Source organism: Grampus griseus, assembly GCF_964374135.1.
Source record: "Grampus griseus genome assembly, chromosome: 21".
NCBI lineage: Eukaryota > Metazoa > Chordata > Mammalia > Artiodactyla > Delphinidae > Grampus > Grampus griseus.
In genome coordinates this window covers 16,009,441-16,033,036 of record NC_139015.1, presented here as the reverse complement: position 1 = coordinate 16,033,036, position 23,596 = coordinate 16,009,441, and the positions used below count along the sequence as shown (strand labels likewise).

The following is a 23,596-nucleotide window of genomic DNA, read 5'->3' as shown; positions in this document are numbered from 1 at the left end:
TACTTGTTTGGGTCAGAATGAGCTCAAGTGTGTAAGAGCCTCCAAGCCTTCGAAGCCCTTTCTGCCTCAAACCCAATGATGACTTGTCAATAAGATGTTGTGTTGCTGGTGACCACTGTTATTAACACCATGAAGTTAGGGACAAAAGTTACAATGATGGCAGCTTCTAATTCTTTGTGTTAACAAAGAGACAAAGGGCAGCCAACCAGACACATTCAATAACTGTATTTTAAAAGTTGTAAAGAAAGCCACACTTGATAAGTTTACCAGTATTTCTGATATGTTATTCAGGCACTTTGGTACTTGTGTATCTTTGATTATTAACTCTTGATTGATTATGGCTTTTGAAAATCGTCATTTATATTTAGACATTTCTACATTGGACATACAGTTGTTAGAATCTTTTATAACCTTTGTATTGGGAAATGGGTCTAATACCCAATATGGAAGGTGAAATAGGACACACCATATTTTTCTTTCTCTTTGGTCTTTTTGTGAACAGGAATATCATGCTAACTCTATTTTTTGAGAGAAATAGATATATAAAAATAATATCTTTAAGATATTATCTGGCATTCATTTATAATTATCATGTATAATGTATGGTACAATTACTTTTTTTAACATGTCTGCATATTTTAATGCACCAACTAGTCTATGAGTAAAATGGGGATAAAGACTTTTTGAATGTATCATTATACCTCCAATAATAAAACTAACATGAGTAACAAGAGCAATACATAAATAGCATCTGTTCATTGAGTTCTTTGTTCCAGGCACAATGCTAAATACTTCTTATATATATCTCCTTAACCCTCAAAACCATTCCATGAAGCAGCTATTATCCATATTTTACATATAATGGAACAGAGGTTCATATAAGTAACTTGCTCAAAGTCATGTTTTGCTAAAGGGAAGGTTCTGTTGTTTTTATTAGTGGTAGTAGCTGCGGCAGTGGCAGCAGTGAGCTGTTTACTTTCCCTTCCCTCCATTAGATCGTTTGCACCTTGAGGTCCTCTTGCTCACATTTTCATCCCACATGAAACTCTCACGCATCATTAATATAATGCTGAGGATTGAATGCCGAGGGTTAGTATGGGTCTGGCTTAAGCCCCACTCCTAGAGGATCACATCTGTGTAAGTCAGGGGCTTCTACATGTGGGGAATCGTTAAGTGGGGGAAGATTATGAAGAGGTTTTCCTGTATATACTTTGTAATAATTTACAGTGTTTGCTCAAATGCATATCCTACATGGCAGAGCAATTACACAGGTAATAAACCATGTATCTGAGAACACAGAATACATAACATCTAACCTTTCCCCGCATACTTGATTTCTCCTGATTTATTAATAACTTTCTTATGTTTAAGTGATTTTTCTTATTATGTATTGCTTTGTATCTCACTGTGGCGTGACCTTAGCCAAGCAGTTGCTATATTAAAATTCTCTCATGATACTTCTTAATCCTACATTTGCTGGCTTATAAAATGTTTTGTTTTATAGCCGACAATATGGTTAAGCAATAGGGAAGAAAGATGAAAGCAGGAACATACAAAAAAACCATTAAGAAACTTATTAACAAGTAAAAATATACAGAAACTAGAACCAATTCATTCTCTTCTGCTGCAACCAGTTATAAGCACATCATGGCATTTTCTGAAGCAGAAAACATTTCTACAAAGCTGTTTTCAATGCTGTATCAAACACTATACTAATTTGAACACAAAAGTTCTTCAAGTGACAGGTGATACGTTATAACACAATATTTTTAAATGTTTCATGTTATTTAAAATACAAATGACAAAGGGAGCAAAACTACTGGCATTCTCAGTTTATAAGCTAGGTTGTTTATCTTTGTAGTTTAATGACATAATATTTTCATCAGTGAATTCAAATAAGCTCGCATCTTGATTTGACAATAGATCTATTTTTGTTGTGTTTGTTCTTAGAAGCTTTTTCACTGAGAGACAGGAATAAGTGATGGAGGCTCTAAGTAACTGAGACCATGCTAACATATGACACTGAATAAATCATAAGTGCTGATTCATTTTCACTGCTAAATGATTTGATTTGTTACAGTTAACGCTATTTGTTTACTGAAAAAGGTGAGATAGTCAGACATGTTTTTAAAATGAATGTAATGGCAAAAGTGAAAGTGAATCTGTTTTTAAATAAGTGCCTAAAGAAAACAGATATGACCTTTAAAGATTTGAGTAGTCTGACTTCCTATGACTCATGAAGCTATTGTTGTGAATGGAAAGCTAGTATTTCTAATAACAACTTTGTCGACTCTCTTTAACTTACATATATTACTTCTGATTCTCGAAAGGACATCTGAGAAGTAAATACTATTCTTCTTCTTTTACAGATGAGGAAGCACAAGGCCAGAATAGTTCAGCGAATTGCCCCCAAAGGCAGTAAGTAAACACTATAACTAAGATTTCAGCCCAAGTCTGTCTGGGGCTAAAGTCCATTCCCTTTCCAACGTAACATTCTACTTCCTGAATTTCAGTAAATTGGAGCAACCAAGCCTGTTTATTTCAAATTTTGTCTTTTGTCTAACATATGATCATAGTCCTCAGTAAATTCGAAAATAATTAGCCACTATCCATTAATAATGACAGTCTGAAAAGAGAGTTAAACCAACAAAAAAACTTTTCTATCATTGCAAGTGCCTAAACGGATATAATCGGTCAATCAAAAGGTAACTAATTTCTCAAAACTCTACAGATATTTTAGAATGTCTTATGAATTGTATACTGTTACACATTTCTATCTCAGAGCTTAAGATACCTAGTACTTATTTCTGGTAACAAGGAAAGGATTGTTTGGTGATCTGAAATCTCAAACTAGACAATTTAAATCTTTCTTATACTGGGATATAATATGTGATTAAAACTCTCCACCAAAACAAAATAAGTATGACAGGCTGCTATATGACAAGGGAGTTTCCTCCTGGAATTCTTTAGAGGAAATTTAAAGTTAGGAAAAACTAACAATAGACAAGAGAACTATTATTTCATATATAATCATATTTCAATGTGCAGTTATATACAATCTCTCTTTGTGTAATTCAAAAAAGGTATTTTATATGTAGTCAGTAAACGTTTCAGGAACATAGTGTCAAAATGGTGTGCTGTTCTTTAAAGATTTATCTTTGGTTTTAATACATACAAGTTTTACAGTAAAAACAAGAGAATAATTGCCAAGAATTAGCATTTCTTTAGCACTTAAATTTTCATGACACTACCCAGCCCTACAAAAATGAGAAGGCATTTATTATGTAGAATCAAGACCACCTTCTTCAAGGAAAAAAAAAAAAGGTCTAGCAAGTAGAGTTCGGAAACATAATTCATTGGGTGGGGAAGGTTTTCAATGAAATGATCTTTAAGGCTCTTTCCAAGCTCCAATTCTATATTTTCTATTATTCTATAATTCTATATTTTCATTATTCTAATTGTGAAAGCTGATTTGTTCACTGAGAGGCAGCAAGGAAACATCTGTATAAGTTGTGTTGTTCACTCAGTAGGGATAATGCAATGGAGGGGAGGGATGAGCACTTGGCTAGAGTCTGGTGATATCTGTGTAGTCCTGTGTCAGCCACTCACGGAACAATAACCTTGTTTGAGTAATTTGAATTCTTTGATTCTCAGTGTTTCTTTATAATCTATGAAATGGAAGTTAGAAAACTGACACGGGGGAATTTTTTAAAAAGGGAAAGAGTTTGTTGGCACAGGTTTGTGTATATCTGGATGGCAGCGTCAAGTGTTAACAAATAACTGCACCTAAATCAGAGTATTCTGCAGCTGTAATGAAGCAGAGGCTGTCTGTCGAGGGGGCGGGGGGGGGGATGTGTATACACCTGAGATCCTCTTTCCACTCTGACACTGACCATGCCAAGCGAGGCCAGTACCCTCTTTGGGATTGAGGTGCCTTTGTAGAAGAAAGGTGTGGAGTCAATGACTATAAAAATTATTCCTTATTCTTTTTGATTCTTGAAAACCCTCACATTCCCTAACAAAAGAATTGGAGTTCAAGATTTAAAAAGATGGAAACAAGGATGATACCAAAAATATCTTGGACTAAAATTACTCAAGAATGATTGAAAGCCTCCAGAGAAAAGGCATTTTTTTTCATCCTTTTAAAATCTTTTCTCTGCTGAAATCTCTTAGTATAAGAGTAATAGTGCTTGTAAATTTTGGAGATTAACCCTTTGTCAGTTGCTTCATTTGCAAATATTTTCTCCCATTCTGAGAGTTGTCTTTTGGTCTTGTTTATGGTTTCCTTTGCTGTACAAAAGCTTTTAAGTTTCATTAGGTCCCATTTGTTTATTTTTGTGTTTATTTCCATTTCTCTAAGGAGGTGGGTCAAAAAGAATCTTGCTGTGATTTATGTCATAGAGTGTTCTGCCTATGTTTTCCTCTAAGAGTTTGATAGTGTCTGGCCTTACATTTAGGTCTTTAATCCATTTTGAGTTTATTTTTGTGTATGGTGTTAAGGAGTGTTCTAATTTCATACTTTTACATGTGGCTGTCCAGTTTTCCCAGCACCACTTATTGAAGAGGCTGTCTTTTCTCCACTGTATATTCTTGCCTCCTTTATCAAAGATAAGGTGACCATATGTGCGTGGGTTTATCTCTGGGCTTTCTATCCTGTTCCATTGATCTATATTTCTGTTTTTGTGCCAGTTTCGTATTGTCTTGATTACGGTAGCTTTGTAGTATAGTCTGAAGTCAGGGAGCCTGATTCCTCCAGCTCCATTTTTCTTTCTCAAGACTGCTTTGCCTATTCGGGGTCTTTTGTGTTTCCATACAAATCATGCAGCTAAATATCAAAAAAACAAATAACCCAATCCAAAAATGGGCAGAAGACCTAAATAGACATTTCTCCAAAGAAGATATACAGATTGCCAACAAACACATGAAAGAATGCTCAGCATCACTAATCATTAGAGAAATGCAAATCAAAACTACAATGAGTTATCATCTCACACCTGTCAGAATGGCCATCATCAAAAAATCTAGAGAGAATAAATGCTGGAGAGGGTGTGGAGAAAAGGGAACACTCTTGCACCGTTGGTGGGAATGTAAATTGATACAGCCACTATGGAGAACAGTATGGAGGTTCCTTAAAAAACTAAAAATAGAACTACCATACAATCCAGCAGTTCCACTACTGGGCATATACCCTAAGAAAACCATGATTCAAAAAGAGTCATGTACCAAAATGTTCATTGCAGCTCTATTTACAATAGCCAGGACATGGAAGCAACCTAAGTGTCCATCAACAGATGAATGGATAAAGAAGCTGTGGCACATCTATACAATGGAATATTACTCAGCCATAAAAAGAAATGAAATTGAATTATTTGTAGTGAGATGGATGGACCTAGAGTCTGTCATACAGAGTGAAGTAAGTCAGAAAGAGAAAAACAAATATGGTATGCTAACACATATATATGGAATCTAAGAAAAAAAAAAAGTTCATGAAGAACCTAGGGGCAAGACGGGAATAAAGACACAGACCTACTAGAGAATGGACTTGAGGATATGGGGAGGGGGAAGGGTAAGCTGGGACAAAGTGAGAGAATGGCATGCACATATATACACTACCAAACGTAAAATAGATAGCTAGTGGGAAGCAGCTGCATAGCACAGGGAGATCATCTCGGTGCTTTGTGACCACCTGGAGGGGTGTGATAGGGAGGTTGAGAGGGAGGGAGATGCAAGAGGGAAGAGATATGGGAATATATGTATATGTATAACTGATTCACTTTGTTATAAGCAGAAACTAACACACCATTGTAAAGCAATTATACTCCAATAAAGATGTAAAAAAAAAAAAAAAAAAAAGTGCTTTCTAATCCAGACAGAGAAAGTCATAGGTTTTTTGTTGGGAATATTGTAAGGTAAGTTTTTTTAAACTCTCTAAGTTGATAATATGAATGTTTTATGTGTATGAATTTATGGCTTAGTATTTAACTTGGTTAATAAAATTGGTTTAGAAAAAAACACTTTACAAAAAAAAAGTTTTGAAAAAGTGGTTTAGCGGTTCAGAACAGTGGTTGTTAGATACAGAAAACCAAACTCTTGTGCTTTAAAAAGTGAAGGAAGTTTATTGGCTTACAAATACAAAAGCCCGAGGATAGATGGACTTTAGTCAAACTGTGAGCAGAATTCTGTCTCCACGTTTCTTGATTTACTAGCATTTCCATCTTTTGTCGGTCATCGTTACCCTTAAAATGTTATCCTGTGTTCATATGCTGTCTGTCAGCATTTTTTACACATCCAATGTGAGAAAATGACCCCTGTCCTTAACTACGGAATGAATGCCCTACATTTGCTATCACTGGCCCATCTTAAAGATGGGCTGAACTTTGGACTAATTTGTTTGGGCACAGTGAGTGGGGCCTGGTCTTGGTTTAGGATAGAGTTAGATAATGAAACACTGATAAAACAATCTTAATAGTAAAAAGCAGTGGGAAAGCAGCAGCTATCCTTGTATCTGTGGATGAAGTAAATCCCATCCAAACTCCCTGGCTGCCATACAAAATGAGTGGAGAAGTGGTAGGTAGGATGGAGGTCGGTAAGATAACCACAGTACCTACTGCAGAATTCCACCACTTTAGTAAATATTATCAAGAGTAGTAAGTTTCCCCACAGGAAACTTGGGGACAAAACATGAACTCCATGCCTTCCCAGAGTTATAGTGGCAGAAAGAAATTAAAAGACAACCTAATCTAGTCGTCATACTTTGAAGATGGGGAAATTGAGGCTCAAAGAGGTCAGATAATTTGTCCAAAAAATATAGCAGAACTTGGAGGTAGTCTCCATATCACTGCCACTAGTCCAATGCCCTTCCAATTACACATAAGCCATTTATTCATTCAAGATGTAGTGACCATTGCTGTCTCCAGTGTTGCCTATTGAAAAGTGTCTGGCTTCACAGCCCACTTCAAATGCCACCTCGTCCATTAGAATTTTTTTCAGTCTTTGAGTCAGAAATTTCTTCTCCATATTATACACACTCATGGCATGCTTTACTTCTCTCAGTCACCTTCTACTTCATATTATATTTTTTGCCTTTATCTCTCTTACTGGAGTGTGAGTTCCTTAAACAAAAAGGCTGTGTTCTGTGCATTTCTGTATCTTTCAGAGTACTGCCCACATATTAACATTTGAATATGTGGATGAATGAGTAAATGTTTTGGCTCAGGAAATAGTGATTTGAGAATTTCTTAGGAGTAGACCATCGGCACCCTTCATAATTGACCAGAATCACATCTATCATCCCTTAGTTGTAGCTGGGATTGAACCAGGCTTGCTTTTGTTGACCCAACATTTGGACTCAGGCCAAATGTTAAAGTGAGTGCAGTCTGCTTTCTTCCCTTCTGCACAGTTCTTTTCTCCTGAAGAAGCTGGTGTGGTGTGTACACAGATAGCTGCACCACAGGTAGCTTTCCCCAGCCCTATCAAGATGTAAACTGTTCTATTCCATTCCAGCTGACTCTTCTAGGAATCATCTGAGATACATTTATTCTAACATTATGCTCCTAATGCTCTCAGTGGCATTTGATTTTTACAGGCACTCTTGAGGTAGAAGTTCTAAGAAATCTAAATTAAATGTTGAGTTTGCAAGAGCATGATAAGGTAACATTGTGACCTTTAAACACAAGATGGTCTTCCATTTCTTTTTTCTACTTAATTTCCATTTCTACTTGCCCATTCATAAGGCCAGGCCAACCTTTACTATGTTATGGTTCATTTTACAATAGCCCTTGAAATTATGTCATGATGGAGAGAGGAGCAGGGATTGAGGGAACATGGCAAACTTCTCTACAATAAAATATACTTCATTGGACCCACTGGGACTCCAGTCTTTTTTGACAAGTACAAACTTGATGATATGTTTGTTATGGGAGAATCTGAAATAACTCTAACATAAGTGTCACTGCCTCAAAGTCATAACAGAAGTATTGCAGACACTGTTATGTGAGAAAGAATCTGTTTATTAAGAGACCACACATTAAAATTTTTAGGGAACTGAATCTGCCCAGAGGGAGATATACTGAGACATATTGAGATGGGCCCCTTCTTTCTGTCAATATTACATTATGATTAATTTGAACAGGATAGTAAATCTTGAATTGCAAATGAGATAGCTAAAACTTAGCAGTTTATCTTTGCTGTCACAGTACCACATATCAAAAAGAGAACCCTTCATATTAAATGAAAATGGTCTCTAAAAGCAACTTTACTGTATCATTAGAAATTTGGGGTGTGAAATAAGTAAATTATTTCATAAATAGTCTCTAGGGGAAAAATTAGTGATTTTTTTACACTCCACCTCTCTCTTAGGTTATATTTTTACTTTATTTTTCATACATTTTGCCAGAAAAATATGGATTGACTTCTTAATATATGTCTAAACAGCATAGGTCTGTATATAACAATAAGATCAGAAAATGAAAATGGGGTGTTAAAAGTAGTGTTTATAGTGGCAAACACAATATAAAAATGTGGATTCAAATTGCCTTTTATAATCCTATGTTTTCAGTCCCTTGGATATTTATAACATTTTTTGGCTTTAGAATTCAACTTTTCCACACTTCATCTAAGTGATAAGGTGTTTCTTTTGGAAAGCTCTAAGAAAAATAATCCTTTCAGTTATTTTTGAATTGTGAAGGAATAATTGCACTGATAACGAAAATGGCTGAACACAACCATTTAAATCCGGCATGTGGTTAAGCCTCCAAAGAAATAGCTGCATTTAAAGGAAAGAATACAAAGAAGCACACAAAATGGTATAGCCTCTTCTGAGTGCCTAGCTGGCATTTACTGAAGTTTGATTCCAGGTTAAAGGAGACATTTGTCCTTGCTTGTGTTAGATGTGATTTATTTCTGAACAAAATTTTTAAAGATATATGATTCTTATGGAATGGCAATTTGGGTTTTGAAGAAATGTGGTATTATTGATTCATTTTGCACATCATCCAAATTTGTACTTCAGATGACAAGGGATGCTTGAAACAGGATGGAATTCTATCTTACTGTACTCAGGAATCCCCATTCTATTTTACTCCTTCCTCCCCCTACACTTTGAATATGGGAAGAACCCACATTATCATTTTTCTGATGGAAATAAAGATAAGCCAACTCACGTCATTTTTATTCTGCCCATTCAAGCTTCATGGGGAGCAAACCTAACCAACACATAGTGATATATTAACCCCTCATTTATCTTTTGCTGTCAGAGGTATTTTTTCCACAAAAGCAGACTTTTAAGAAAACTAAAATCTATATACTTAAGTGTTGAACGTTTTTCTATTAAATAGTTTTTTTTAATCCTAGAATGCCTTACAAATTTATTTCTTATCCTTCTTAAAAAAGGGTCAGATAGCTATAACCTCTTACAGTTTTATAATATCTCAAAATTATTTATTGTAATGCTTAATGTAATTACTAAAATATAGAACACTATGGAATCATATGAGTATATAAAATTATTTGACCCTATAATAAAAGACTGTATATTTATGGTTTTATTTTAGTAGTTCTTGAATAGTTAAAAATTATTTGCCCCTGCAATTAGTGGTCCAGGTATTTGTGTGGTTTTGTTTGTTTTTACCATTTTATATGACGTTCTCTCATCTCTCACTTTTAAACGGCCAGTTTTTGCTTCTTTAAATATGATTCTTCTAGTAGTCATTCACTCCATCTAAAGTATTGCTTATAGTTTTCTTTGATCTGGAAAATGGAATAACTCACTGTTTTAACAAGCTAAGTCCTTTTAAAATATGAATCTGATCATGTCACTTTTCTGCTCAAAACCTGCAGTAATTTCCCATCTCATGCAGTGTAAAAGCCATTCTTTATAATGGTCTCCCAGCGCCTCCGTGGCCTGTCCCCACTGTTTCCACATTCCCATCGCCTTCCACTCTTGCCCTTGTTCACTGTGCTCAGACCTGCTAGGTGATTTGCTGTCCTGGAACCCACCATGCATGCTACCACTTTAGGGCATTTTCACCCGTTCCCTCTTCCTGAAATACTTTTCCCCCAGATATCCATCTGGTTAACTTGCTTACATCCTTTAAACCTTTACTCGAGTTTTGCCTTCACGATGATGTCTAACCTGATCCCCCACCCTATTTAAAATTACAACCTGTGCATTCTCTGCAGCGTCATGTCCCATTACACCACTATATCTTTTCCAAAGTATTTATCACCTTAGAACCTATAATATACTTTAATAATTTATTATCCCTTTTTTTCTTCTTCCTCTTACTAGAAGATTAGTTCCAGGAGGCAAGGATATTGGTCTTTCTTATTTATTTTTCCCCTGGCAGATAAAATAATAGAACATCATGAAGCACATAGAAAGCATCAAGCAATGTGTTTTGAATTAAATGAATACATTTTCAAATAGTGTCCAACATTTTAAAATCAGTAAGAGCTGAAAGTGTTACTGCTGATCATGAAAGTTTCAAAATTTTTGTCAAAATTGTTTTATCATTTATTATGACTGCTCAGATTCATTCTATGTTAATTTAAAGATTCTTTAATTTGAATCAGTGAGATTTGTGGACGTCTGATCTTTAGATAAAAAATCTGTTACTGTTAATAGAAACTGAAGCTATTTAATCCAAAATGTGACTTTAATCCTATATGTTAACTCTAAACTTTAAGTAAAGAACAATAGAAAAGTGCTTGATATTCATTTATTCTTTGCTATCTATGACTTTTCCTAATTATTAAGGAAAAACAGTCAAGAAATTTTAGAAATAAACAAAGTGTATAATTCTCCAAGGTCACTGCTGAAATAACCTCCTTGCTGAAATAACTGCCTTATAATACCTCAGTAAGTATAGACTCCCCACATTTATTCTGATATTCTCATCAATCTGTTCTAAATTAGTTTTAAAACACTAGAAAGACAGAAGTTTCATTTATGAAATGCAAACATATATTGTCTTTATCAAACTCCTGAAAAATAGAAGCAATACAAGAGAGTTTGTCATTTCTGATATGCGGACAGAGGGATATCACTACCACGTTAAAAAAAAAAATCTTACAGTATTAGTCCAGGGCAATGTCTGAGCCTAATAGCTAAGTTTAATGAACACAAACAGAAAACTAAAATAATAAAAGATGTGTGCCCTCCTCTGTTTGTTCACAGTGTGAATTACTGAGCTGCAATATAAACTAAGTTTATCATGCAAGGAGTTGAATCCTAATCAGTTAAAGACTTAAGTAAATGGGAAAAGCAAAGACTAATAGAATAAAGAGAAAATTTTTCTTGTTTGGATTCAGCACATAACAACATTTGATACAATAGAGCCAAAAAATATTTTGCAATGCCTAGGACTAAACTTCGTGAGATGGAATGCAGATAAAGTATCTATTAAATTAGGTATAACTCAAGTTATTAATATTTAGGGGAAATCACATTTGATAGTAATTGTTAGTGGACTAATAGTTTTTGTAACAGTGATTTATTATCTTCATAATAAGTGGACATACTAGTACATATCAATAGACCAATTAGAAATTACAATATCTAATTGTCAAGGGAATATCAGTATCATGAGAAATCAGTTCATATAAATAGGTGTCAAAACATGATTAGATATTACTTATCTTGACCATGGAACCTAATCATAAAACGATTTTATAAAATTAGACTTGCAGAGCAAGCACTGTCTCTTGAGACTGAGTATAAAAGCCAGTCAACAAGAACACCCCGAATCGTGGAACAAAATGAAGGAATCACAACTGACTGGAACTCTAATGACTAGAACTAGAAAGCATTAATATGTAAAGTGTATTAAGCAATGAAACTTGCAATCTGTGGAAGTGTCAACTGCCATGCAAGTGAAAGGTCTCCATCATCTTGCCATCAAGAGCACATTGCTGTATACCTGTATTGTAGTCAACAGTTCCAAACGATAACAGAGAATAGATGAAGATGATAGGAGGGTGTGTGCACTCTGATGGAGCTTCATGAGGAAAACTAGTAGAGGTGCTACATGGCTTTGGTGTTTCTAATTAAACATGCCTCCAATTTTCAACTAAAAATCTATGAGTAGTTTTAGCAACTACCCCATGTTTCAACATGTTTCAACAACTCCATATCATAGACAAAAAAATTCTCATATTTGGAAATACCTATGTCAAATTTAAAGCACCTCTTCCAACAAGGTTATACCATCAGTTGAAGTGCTTTGTAATGATTTGCCTTACATGTCCTTTTATCTTTTCTTCTAGACTTTCTATTAACCAGAACGTTGATGTAACAAGTAAGCTTCTTTTTTTCCCAGTGTATTAATTAGGAGAAAGACTACACTGTTGTAAATAACAGGCTTTCGAATCCAGTGAATTAAATATGACATGTTTTATTTATCCCTCATGTAACTGGCTATCCTAGGCCACGATGGCAGTATACATCCTTATGATCATTAAAGGCCCAGGTTCCTTCTATTTTGTCGCTGGCCATCCCCTAAAAAGATACTGTACTCATCTGAAAAATTGAAACTTGATAACTGCCCCATGGTCACTTCAGCAGGGAGGAAGGGTAGGAGTGGGTGAAGTCAACGTCCAAGAGAAGCAGTTTGACTTAACTTGGAAATAGATTAGACTTTTTACAAATCACTTCCCCTTACATCTAGTTAGCTTGGAGTGTAGATTCCTGAGCTTAAGAGTCCACTTCACTTTGCTCAACCACTCTTTTGGAAAAGAACACTTGAGCTATATGTTTAGTTGAGTTCATTAAACTGCATGAAATCCCCAAGTGCCAGGGAGCAAGCCTGGCCCTATCAAGTAGTATTAGCACTTCTTAATATAGTTACTGTGAAAATGCAAAGTATTTTTCAAGTCTCATGTAAAGGATTTCTACAGACATAGGTATTATTATGCTGGTACTAAGAACATGAAAATATTACACAGAAAAATCTTGGCTGGCATCATATTTGAAAATTCAAATCAATTCACATTTTTCAATATGGGTGTTCTAGGAGTTCAGTTTGCTTTCTCCTACCTGAAATTGAACAATGAACCAGAACAGGAAAGATGGAGTGATTTTGGTGGTACTTGAGTGACTTTTAAGGGTTCAGGTTCACTTGGATTTGAATAATTGCTCAACTAGCACACTAATCTCTATTTAACTGGCTGCTTGTCATATATGTATGCCCCGAACTACTCTGAGTACAATAAATGGTATGAAAGTAGGATTGCCTGATAAGTGTGCCCAGATTTCCTCACCTAGACCAAATATTCAATCAAACGTATATTTATTTTGTACTCTAGAGTATGTACAAGGCCTCTATGATTATTCAAGCAAATATTTCCTGCTTGAGAAAGTATAATTTCTGTTGGAAAATATGGTTTCTATCCATGCGGAAATAAATGCTAAGCCTTGTTTTACACTGATATCACAGAGTACTTACTGAAGACCTTAATATTAATTGGAAATGGTTTGGATTCATGTGGGATTTGGGTTTGTGCATACAGGTAATCTCTTTCTCCTCCAGGTAATGATCCCCCTCTATTCCATTAAGAGAGTGTTTTAGGTGTTTTATCCTGGTCACAGTCTGTGACTTCAAGGCAGGGATTATCTGAGAGGCAACCAGCATTTAACTTGCTTTTTATTTCTATTCTTCCTCAGGTAAAAAAATAAAACACATATCTGCAACAGACCAATATTTGGGGCCTGAAACGGTCTCCTTCCTTTACAAAGGGAATTTTTATGAGTTAACCAATTGGGCAGTAACCGCTTTTTAGAGTGACAATTAGTGTAATGAAATAAATTCAGGGTTCTCATCTTGCCGTCATGATTCATTCATTAACAGCATTCCAGGCATCCCTTTGACACTGTAGAAGACCAGATATTTTCAGCATATGGCCATCTTTCAGAAAAAGGGAAAGTCTCCTCCAAGATGCTTTCAGATGTTTTATTTACTTGGTCTCCACTGAAACATTTTTTTTTAAATTGTCAACCACACAATTTCAGTTGGTTTCAGCCTTTGTAATATGGATTACTTTGAAAAAAGTTAAATATAAATCTTGGCTGGAAAGCTGCTCTTTTAATAATCTTGACAGATCTTTAGAGTGTGGAAGTTTTATTCACATGAGGTCTCTGTCCTTCTCATCAAATATTCTTTATAGGCTTTACCTTTTTTGTCTTCTCAGTACTGAGTCTCTTGGAAATTGACAAAATCCCATAGTAGATTGAGGAACAATAGAGGTAGGAGATATGGGTGACAATTAAAGCCACTAGAGGAATATATTACCTAAGGAGGAAGAAAAAAATAGACAGTGAATAGCTAAGTGAGTGATGAATAATGAGATCCCATTGTATGCAGATATTGTGCTTTCTCAGAATTTTTGTACTCCATGGTCCCTTGCTTGCCCTGTAATTTTATTTGACAATGAACATGAAACTGACACATTAGGTGGCATCCTTTCTTCCCTCTTATTCTCTCCAGTTTTCACTATAGATATTTGAGTCATTTATTTATAATCTGGAACTTCAGTTGAATATTAAGAAATATGATTGCAGTGGATAATTTGGGGGAAAATAAATTATTAATTATTTGATTGATTCCAAGCATATATGATCTTATATTATGCCAACAAAATATATACAAATAGTAATTTAGTGAAGCCTCATGATATCAAACTTTATGTGCCAGAGCACCTTCACAATTATCAATAAATTAAGACATGTAACTAAACTAAATTTCTTCCTTTATCTCTTCCTTTCTCCCTCCCACTCTGCCTTCTTCCATCCATTCTCCCTTCTCTCCTTTTTTCGTTTCTTCCTCTTTTCTATGTCTAGTTGTCCATCTTAACCAAGTTTTCTTGTAATTCCTCAAATCATATTTTATTACTGAAAGTTGTTGATTTTGTTCAGTTTAATATTATTTAGTCTGAATTGAGCTACTTTATACAAGTCATATTCAGATATTACTGTGTTATTTTAATAGATCAAACTATCTTTATTTTGTTGTTGACTTATTCTATCATAAAAAACCTGAAATGTCAAATAAACCACTTACACATGTCACAGTGCTTTTAGAGCCTATTCAAGAGGAATACAGATTTTGAAACTGCCAAAAATCACATTATAAATCTTAATGTGTATTACCAATGTTCTTAAGTTCTATGTACAATCACTGGTAATTTTAATAAATCTGCTTAATTTCAAGCTCATTCACTGTTTTCCATTTGAGAGGACATGTTTAGAATTTATGTCACAGAGAGTGGTGGGTTGAGAGTAAAGATGATTAATGAGAAAAAGTGAAAGAAGAACAAATTTCAGTTAGCCACTTGAAAAAACACTAGACTTTATGTCAACTTCAGTTTCAGATGGAACTCAGTTAAATATCCAGCATTTGCACACAGCTGAGATCTTATATGTTACACTGCCTTAAGTTTCTATTACATTTCTCATTATATCACACATAAAATATTGGGGCAGGCACTGACATTCCAATTGTTTATCTTATAATGGCTATATTTGACTGAATTTTCCATGCACTATCAACATTGCTGCTTTAGAAGGAAAAAAATATCCAAGGAAGAACTGACATTTTTAAAAGGTAGGAGGAGCAAAAGGTTGCTCCCTAAATACTCTGAGTGAGATATATCTGAAAGTAAAGATTTGATGGGAAATACGGTCTTAGACCATTAATAATAGAGTTCTGGGAACTGTCAGAAGCCAGTAGAAGGGGAAGGTCTGCTTTCCAGATGAAGCGCCATCTTCAAATATTGATATGTATTAGTTGACCTTTTTATGACAGTAGATAGCAAACATTGTTGGTTTACTACTCAACATCTCTTTCTTCTTTGCATGCTAACCAGAATTCCATTTTTCCAGTTATGCCACCTCAAGGAGTGGTACCCTAGCCACAGTTTGTTTTTGGTCAAAGTCAATTATAGTAACTCCATTCCTTTTGTCAGCGACTTGTACAGGGGTGGACATATAACTCACTAACTCACTTTTGGTCAATGAAACTTGACAAATTTAAGAAAGACAGGAGTGGGGGCTTCTAGAAAAGTTTTTCTCAGTCATAAGAAGATACTAAAAAAAAGATGGTCCCTTTATACCTCTGCTATGTCTGAATATGATTCCTGGAGTTCCTTCAGCCATCTTGCTATCTAAATGAAAATGGGACAAATAGAAGGAAGAAAACAGAGCCAAGAGAATTACAGAGAAGTGAAAACATTCTGGCAATACAATGCCAGGAGTGACCCTGTCTCTGGACCTATTGTTTTGTGAGCTAATACACTATAACTACACTATTCAAGTTAATTTGAGTTGGTTTTTCTATTACTTTTAGCCAAATAGTTTCTACCTGATAAAACTTATTTCTTTTTAATTAAATTACCAGGCTTGTCCTGGACCTTCTGTTTAGCAAGCTTTAGTTTTATATAAAGATTGTTAGTTTTCATTACGTTAAACCAACTAAGTAAAGCCAAGAAAACATTTCTAATTTAGGTTGGCATGCCTCTAATCTTTCTCTTTAATCTAACCCCCTTACCCTACCAGAGTGATTCTCACAAATCTGATCATAACACTTCAGTTTAAAAACTATCTAATTGTGTTCTACCATGTAAATAGTTGCATAAAACTCCTTAGTACATTTTTTAAAACATGGTTTTTCAAGCATTACTTCTTCTGTGATTCCAGTTGCTTTACTGGAAGCATTTGAAGCCTTGTTATGCCAAAGAGTATCAGATTATATAATCCACCATACATCAGAGTTCCTGTTTCCCAAACTTCTGTCACATGGGCCACTGGGAGTTAGTCCATGGAAATACTTAGAATAACAATGAAGCAACCTATTAATCTAAAGATATAGTTGTCAATAACATCAGATGCTACCGAGACCAATCTATGAGTCTGATACTCAAATATGCCTTACAGCATTTAAACTCAACTTCTTATACAAGACTGTATTGTCTTAGTTCCTTATAACTTTAAAAATGGCTGTCTTGACAACATTCCATAATAAATTAGACAAGGACGAAGCTTCATATCTTTTCAAAGTGGTCTCCACACTATTACTATGTGATTCTAAGATTTTTAGCAGTTTTCATAATTACAAGTACTACTTATTTATTGCTTATTATGGACTTGGCACGTACACAGGTTCACAGAGGCACACACCTGAAATAACATATGCAGATGTGTTGAAAATTCACTAGGAAATGGAAACACAAGGCTATTTTTGTTGACCGTTATCTTGTACCATCATTTGAAGTTGTAGTAACTGTCAGAGCAGCACCAGATTACTTTGTTTTTCCAAAGGTAATGCAAACTTTTATGCCACTCTAAAACTTTATTATATTTTTATGAAACAATTTGGCTAATGTAGCGCTTGTGTAATTCTAGGGTATGTAACCCAGAGAGTTTTGAAGGTGGTTGTTACTTTGAGCAACATGAAGTACCTTTCAGCTCCATTGTCTATTTTTTTTTTCTTATATATTTTCTCCCTACATCAGCTCAGTCACAGTTGGGTGAGTAGTGTAATACTCTTTCATTCTGAAATATTCTCCATGCATTGCTGTTATTCTTATCCTTGGTTCCAAGGGAAATCTATTCTGCAAAGCAACAGGGAATTCTGGTTAAAGCTAGCTTTCTTGTAATACCTTGAATGTGTCAGAGAAAAGTTTTAGAACAGGAAGGGTGCAGTGGTTACTTCCCAGAGAGAATAATCACTTGCAAATACAGTTATCCTTGTACCACAACAAAGGCTAAGTGGGACTGATCCTGTGCAGATTGTGGTAGTTCTTGCTGTGTGTTGCAACTTTCATCCCTAGGTCAGAGATTTAAACTTGCTGAAATATGCACGTACCTTAAAATTTTGCCATTTGTCTCAGTTGTTTTTGCTTTCTGTTTTGTATCAGTGCATACAAAGCAGCTGCAAAACAAATGTGGGGGAGGGGTCAGTTTGTCTGATTTCATCAGGGATAAGGGATAAGACAAAGCTCCACCATGTAGACCTGAAGAGACGTGTTCAAGGCCATAAGTCACAGGTAGCCAGAAAGACGAGAAACAAGAATTAACAGATTTATCCTGGGATCAATGGTAGCTATGTGATCCTTGAGTCAGTGAAATTTGAGAGTTTCTGAGGCATTTGTCTACTTCTTGTAGAGTATAAAACAAGGTGATATCTGCCGGCATGTTTTGGCCATCTGAGTTCAAAAGGATTCAGACCAATAAATATAGAAACTCTGTCCCTTGGAATACAACTTCCTCAGAATGCTAATAGATAGTAGAAGGAAGAGGGAAGGATTTATTTGCATAACTCTGGGGAATTCCAGTTCAAATAAGATAAACAAGATTCCTGCAAGACTTTTCAGATCTTTTAATGGATTTCTAAAACATATCAGCTCATAAAAACTTTCTAAATTAAATATATGGTAGAACTAGTGCACTACAGAAAATTCTTTAGGAAACCTTAAGGTAGTATAGTTGACCCTTGAACAACACAGATTTCAACCATGTGGGTCCACTTATATGTGGATATTTTTCAGTAAATATGTACTACAGTACTACACATCCATGGTTGATTGAACCTGTGGATGCTGAACTGTGGACACCTAGGGCCAGTTGTAAAGTTACATGGGGATTTTCGACTGGTCAGTGCCTGTAATTCCTGAATTGTTCAAGGTAAACTTCAAGAAACAGAATCTGCTACACTGGTACATGCATTTCTATATTCCATAACTAAGAGTTGGGTTTCTAAATTCCTGGTGTGTAATTGTGGTTTAACCAGTTCTGTTGAGAAAACAAACTAGAAAGTTGACTTCTTCTGTTTTCATTTTACCTCATCCTAGTAAAAGCTAATCAGTCCCATAATGTGAATTTTTACCCCATTCTATTCTTGTCAGTTCCATATTGCAAGCTGTGAATCATCCCTAAACTACAATCATATATCTCCAGCAGCCTATACAACTATTCAATAGGATATCTTAAACCATACTCAAACTTCCCCCTTAAATGGATTGTCTAGCGGGTCTTCTAAAACATAAAAATATAATCATCACCACCACAACAGCAATAACAACAGTTACTAACATTTATTGAGACATCATATGTCAAGCACTTACATGAACTACCTTTCTTAATAAACAATAATCCTCACAATAAACCTAACAGGTAGGCACTGTTATTATTCCATTTTATAGTTAAGAAAGAGAACCTCATAAATACTATGTAATTCGCTCTGTGTTCCTCAATAGTAAACTGTTGAAACAAGATTTGAACCAGTTTTTGCTTTAGACCACACATTTAATTGCTATTATTTCATCTCTTAATGTTTACTCTTTCTGTCTACAACAGTATAGTTTCCTGATAATAGAGGCTTAATAAACATTTTGGAGTTCTCAACCCTAAACTTAAATTCCATTTAGTCATTTAGTGTTGTAAATTTCTTTAATTATACTTCTCACATTTAGCCTGTTCTTTTCATTCCTATGACCAATATCATATGCTTCCTTCACTTGATTTGTTTTTATTGAAGTATAGTTGATTTACAGTGTTGTGTTAGTTTCAGGTGTACAGCAAAGTGATTCAGATATATATCCTTTCCATTATAGGTTATTAAAAGATATTGAGTATAATTCCCTCTTCACTCGATTTTTTTGTTTGTTTATTTTTGTTTTTATTTCCATTACTCTAGGAGGTGGATCAAAAAAGTCTTGCTGTGACTTATGTCAGAGAGTGTTCTTCCTATGTTTTCCTCTAAGAGTTTTATAGCGTCCAGTCTTATATTTAGGTCTCTAATCCATTTTGAGTTTATTTTTGTGTATGGTGTTAGGGAATGTTCTAATTTCATTCTTTTACATCTAGCTGTCCAGTTTTCCCAGCACCACTTATTGAAGAGACTGTCTTTTCCCCATTGTATATCCTTGCCTCCTTTGTTGTAGATTAGTTGACCATAGGTGCATGGGTTTATCTCTGGGCTTTCGATCCTGTTCCATTGATCTATATTTCTGTTTTTGTGCCAGTACCATATTGTCTTGATCACTGTAGCATTGTAGTATAGTCTGAAGTCAGAGACTCTGATTCCTCCACCTCTGCTTTATTCCCTCAAGACTGCTTTGGCTATTCGGGGTCTTTTGTGTCTCCATACAAATTTTAAGATTTTTTTGTTGTAGTTCTGTAAAATAAATGCCATTTGTAATTTGATACGGATTGGATTGAATCTGTAGATTGCTTTGGGTATTATAGTCATTTTCACAAAATTGATTCTTCCAATCCAAGAACATGGTATATCTCTCCATCTGTTGGTAGCATCTTTAATTTCTTTCATCAGTGTCCTATATAGTTTTCTGCACACAGGTCTTTTGTCTCCGTAGCTAGGTTTATTCCTAGGTATTTTATTCTTTTTGTTGCAAGGGTAAATTGGAGTGTTTCCTTAATTTCTCTTTCAGATATTTCATCATTAGTGTATAGGAATGCAAGAGATTTCTGTGCATTAATTTTGTATCCTGCAACTTTACCAAATTCATTGATTAGCTCTAGTAGTTTTCTGGTGGCATCTTTAGGATTTTCTATGTATAGTATCATGTCATCTGCAAACAGTGACAGCATTACTTCTTCTTTTCCGATCTGGATTCCTTTTATTTCTTTTTCTTCTCTGATTGCCATGGCTAGGACTTGCAAAACTATGTTGAATAATAGTGGTGAGAGTGGACATCCTTGCCTTGTTCCTGATCTTAGAGGAAATGCTTTCAGTTTTTCACCATTGAGAATGATGTTTGCTGTGGGTTTCTCGTATATGACCTTTATTATGTTGAGGTAGGTTCCCTCTATGCCCCTTTCTGGAGAGTTTTTATCATAAATGGGTGTTGCATTTTGACAAAAGCTTTTTCTGCATCTATTGAGATGATCATATGGTTATTATTTTTCAGTTTGTTAATATGGTGTGTCACATTGATTGATTTGCATTTATTGAAGAATCCTTGCATCCCTGGGATAAATCCCACTTGATCATGGTGTATGATCCTTTTAATGTGTTGTTGGATTCTGTTTCCTAGTATTTTCTTGAGGATTTTTGCATCTATATTCATCAGTGATATTGGCCTGTAATTTTCTTTTTTTGTAGTATCTTTGTCTGGTTTTGGTATCAGGGTGATGGTGGCCTCATAGAATGAGTTTGGGAGTGTTCTTTCTTCTGAAATATTTTGGAAGAGTTTGAGAAGGATGAGTGTTAGCTCTTCTCTAAATGTTTGATAGAATTCACCTGTGAAGCCATCGGGTCTTGGATCTCTGTTTGTTGGAAGATTTTTAATCACAGTTTCTATTTCATTACTTGTGATTGGTCTGTTCATATTTTCTGTTTCTTCCTGGTTCAGTCTTGTTAGCTTATACCTTTCTAAGAATTTGTCCATTTCTTCCAGGTTGTCCATTTTATTGGCATAGAGTTGCTTGTAGTAGTCTCTTAGGATGCTTTGTATTTCTGTGGTGTCTTTTGTAACTTCTGCTTTTTCATTTCTAATTTTATTGATTTGAGTCCTCTCCCTCTTTTCCTTGATGAGTCTGGCTAATGGTTTATCAATTTTGTTTTTCTTCTCAAAGAGCCAGTTTTTAGTTATATTGATCTTTGTTATTGTTTTCTTTGCTTCTGTTTCATTTATTTCTGCTCTGATCTTTATGCTTTCTTTCCTTCAACTAACTTTGGGTTTTGTTTGTTCTTCTTTCTCTAGTTCCTTTAGTTGTAAGGTTAGATTATTTATTTGTGATATTTCTTGTTTCTTGAGGTAGGCTTGTATTGCTGTAAACTTCCCGCTTAGAACTACTTTTGCTGCATCCCATAGCTTTTGGATCATCGTGTTTTCATTGTCGTTTGTCTCTAGGTATTTTTTGATATCCTCTTTGATTTCTTCAGTGATCTCTTGATTATTTAATCATGTATTCTTTAGCCTCCATGTGTTTGTGATTTTTATGGTTTTTTTCCCTGTAATTGATTTCTGATCTCTTAGTGTTGTGGTCAGAAAAGATGCTTGATATGATTTCAATTTTCTTAAGTTTACTGAGGCTTGATTTGTGACCCAAGATGTTATCTATGCTGGAGAACGTTCCATGTGCACTTGAGAAGAAAGTGTAATCTGCTGTTTGTGGATGGAATGTCCTATAAATATCAATTAAATCTATCTGGTCTATTGTGTCACTTAAAGCTTGTGTTTCCTTATTAATTTTCTGTCTGGATGATCTGTCCATTGCTGTAAGTGAGGTGTTAAAAGTCCCCCACTATTATTGTGTTACTGTTGATTTCCTCTTTCATAGCTGTTAGCAATTGCCTTATGTATTGAGGTGCTCCTATGTTGGGTACATATATATTTATAATTGTTACATCTTCTTCTTGGATTGATCCCTTGATCATTATATAGTGTCCTTCCTTGTCTCTTGTAACATTCTTTATTTTAAAGTCTATTTTATCTGATATGAGTATTGGTACTCCAGCTTTCTTTTGATTTCCATTTGCATGGAATATCTTTTTCCATCCCCTCACTTTCAGTCTGTATATGTCCCTAGGTCTGAAGTGAGTATCTTTTAAACAGCATATATATGGGTCTTGTTTTTGTATCCATTCAGCGAGCCTGTGTCTTTTAGTTGGAGCATTTAATCCATTCACGTTTAAGGTAATTATCAACATGTATGTTCCTATGACCATTTTCTTAATTGTTTTGGGTTTGTTTTTGTAGGTCCTTTTCTTCTCTTTTGTTTCCCACTTAGAGAACTTCCTTTAGCATTTGTTGTAGAGCTGGTTTGGTGGTGCTGAATTCTCTTAGCTTTTGCCTGTCTGTAAAGCTTTTGATTTCTCTGTCGAATCTGAATGAGATCCTTGCTGGGTAGAGTAATCTTGGTTGTAGGTTCTTCCCTTTCATCACTTTAAATATATCATGCCACTTCCTTCTGGCTTGTAGAGTTTCTGCTGAGAAATCAGCTGTTAACCTTATGGGAGTTCCCTTGTATGTTATTTGTCATTTTTCCCTGCTGCTTTCAGTAATTTTTCTTTGTCTTTAATTTTGGTCAATTTGATTACTATGTGTCTCGGCATGTTTCTCCTTGGATTTATCCTGCCTGGGACTCTCTATCCTTCCTGGACTTGGGTGGCTCTTTCCTTTCTCATGTTAGGGAAGTTTTCAACTATAATCTCTTCAAATATTTTCTCGGGCCCTTTCTCTCTCTCTTCTCCTTCTGGGACCCCTATAATGTGAATGTTGTTGCATTTAATATTGTCCCAGAGGTCTCTTAGGCTGTCTTCATTTCTTTTCATTATTTTTTCTTTATTCTGTTCCACAGCAGTGAATTCCACCATTCTGTCTTCCAAGTCACTTATCCATTCTTCTGCCTCAGTTATTCTGCTTTTGATTCCTTCTAGAGTATTTTTCATTTCAGTTATTGTATTGTTCATCTCTGTTTGTTTGTTCTTTAATTCTTCTAGGTGTTTATTCTTTAATTCTTCTAGGTCTTTGTTAAACGTTTCTTGCATCTTCTGGATCTTTGCCTCCATTCTTTTTCCGAGGTCCTGGATCATCTTCACTATCATTATTCTGAATTCTTTTTCTGGAAGGTTGCCTGTCT

The 23,596-nt window shown here is 35.1% G+C and overlaps 1 long non-coding RNA gene across 1 annotated transcript in view; it reads left to right on the top strand.

Moving 5' to 3' along the window:
* The first annotated feature begins 2,368 nt into the window (after positions 1-2,368).
* LOC309838843 overlaps positions 2,369-23,596 on the top strand; it is a 530,643-nt gene continuing 509,415 nt past the window's right edge. Inside the window, exon 1 of the long non-coding RNA XR_014298402.1 lies at positions 2,369-2,418. This is a non-coding gene — a long non-coding RNA (uncharacterized lncRNA). The remainder of the gene's footprint in view (positions 2,419-23,596) is intronic.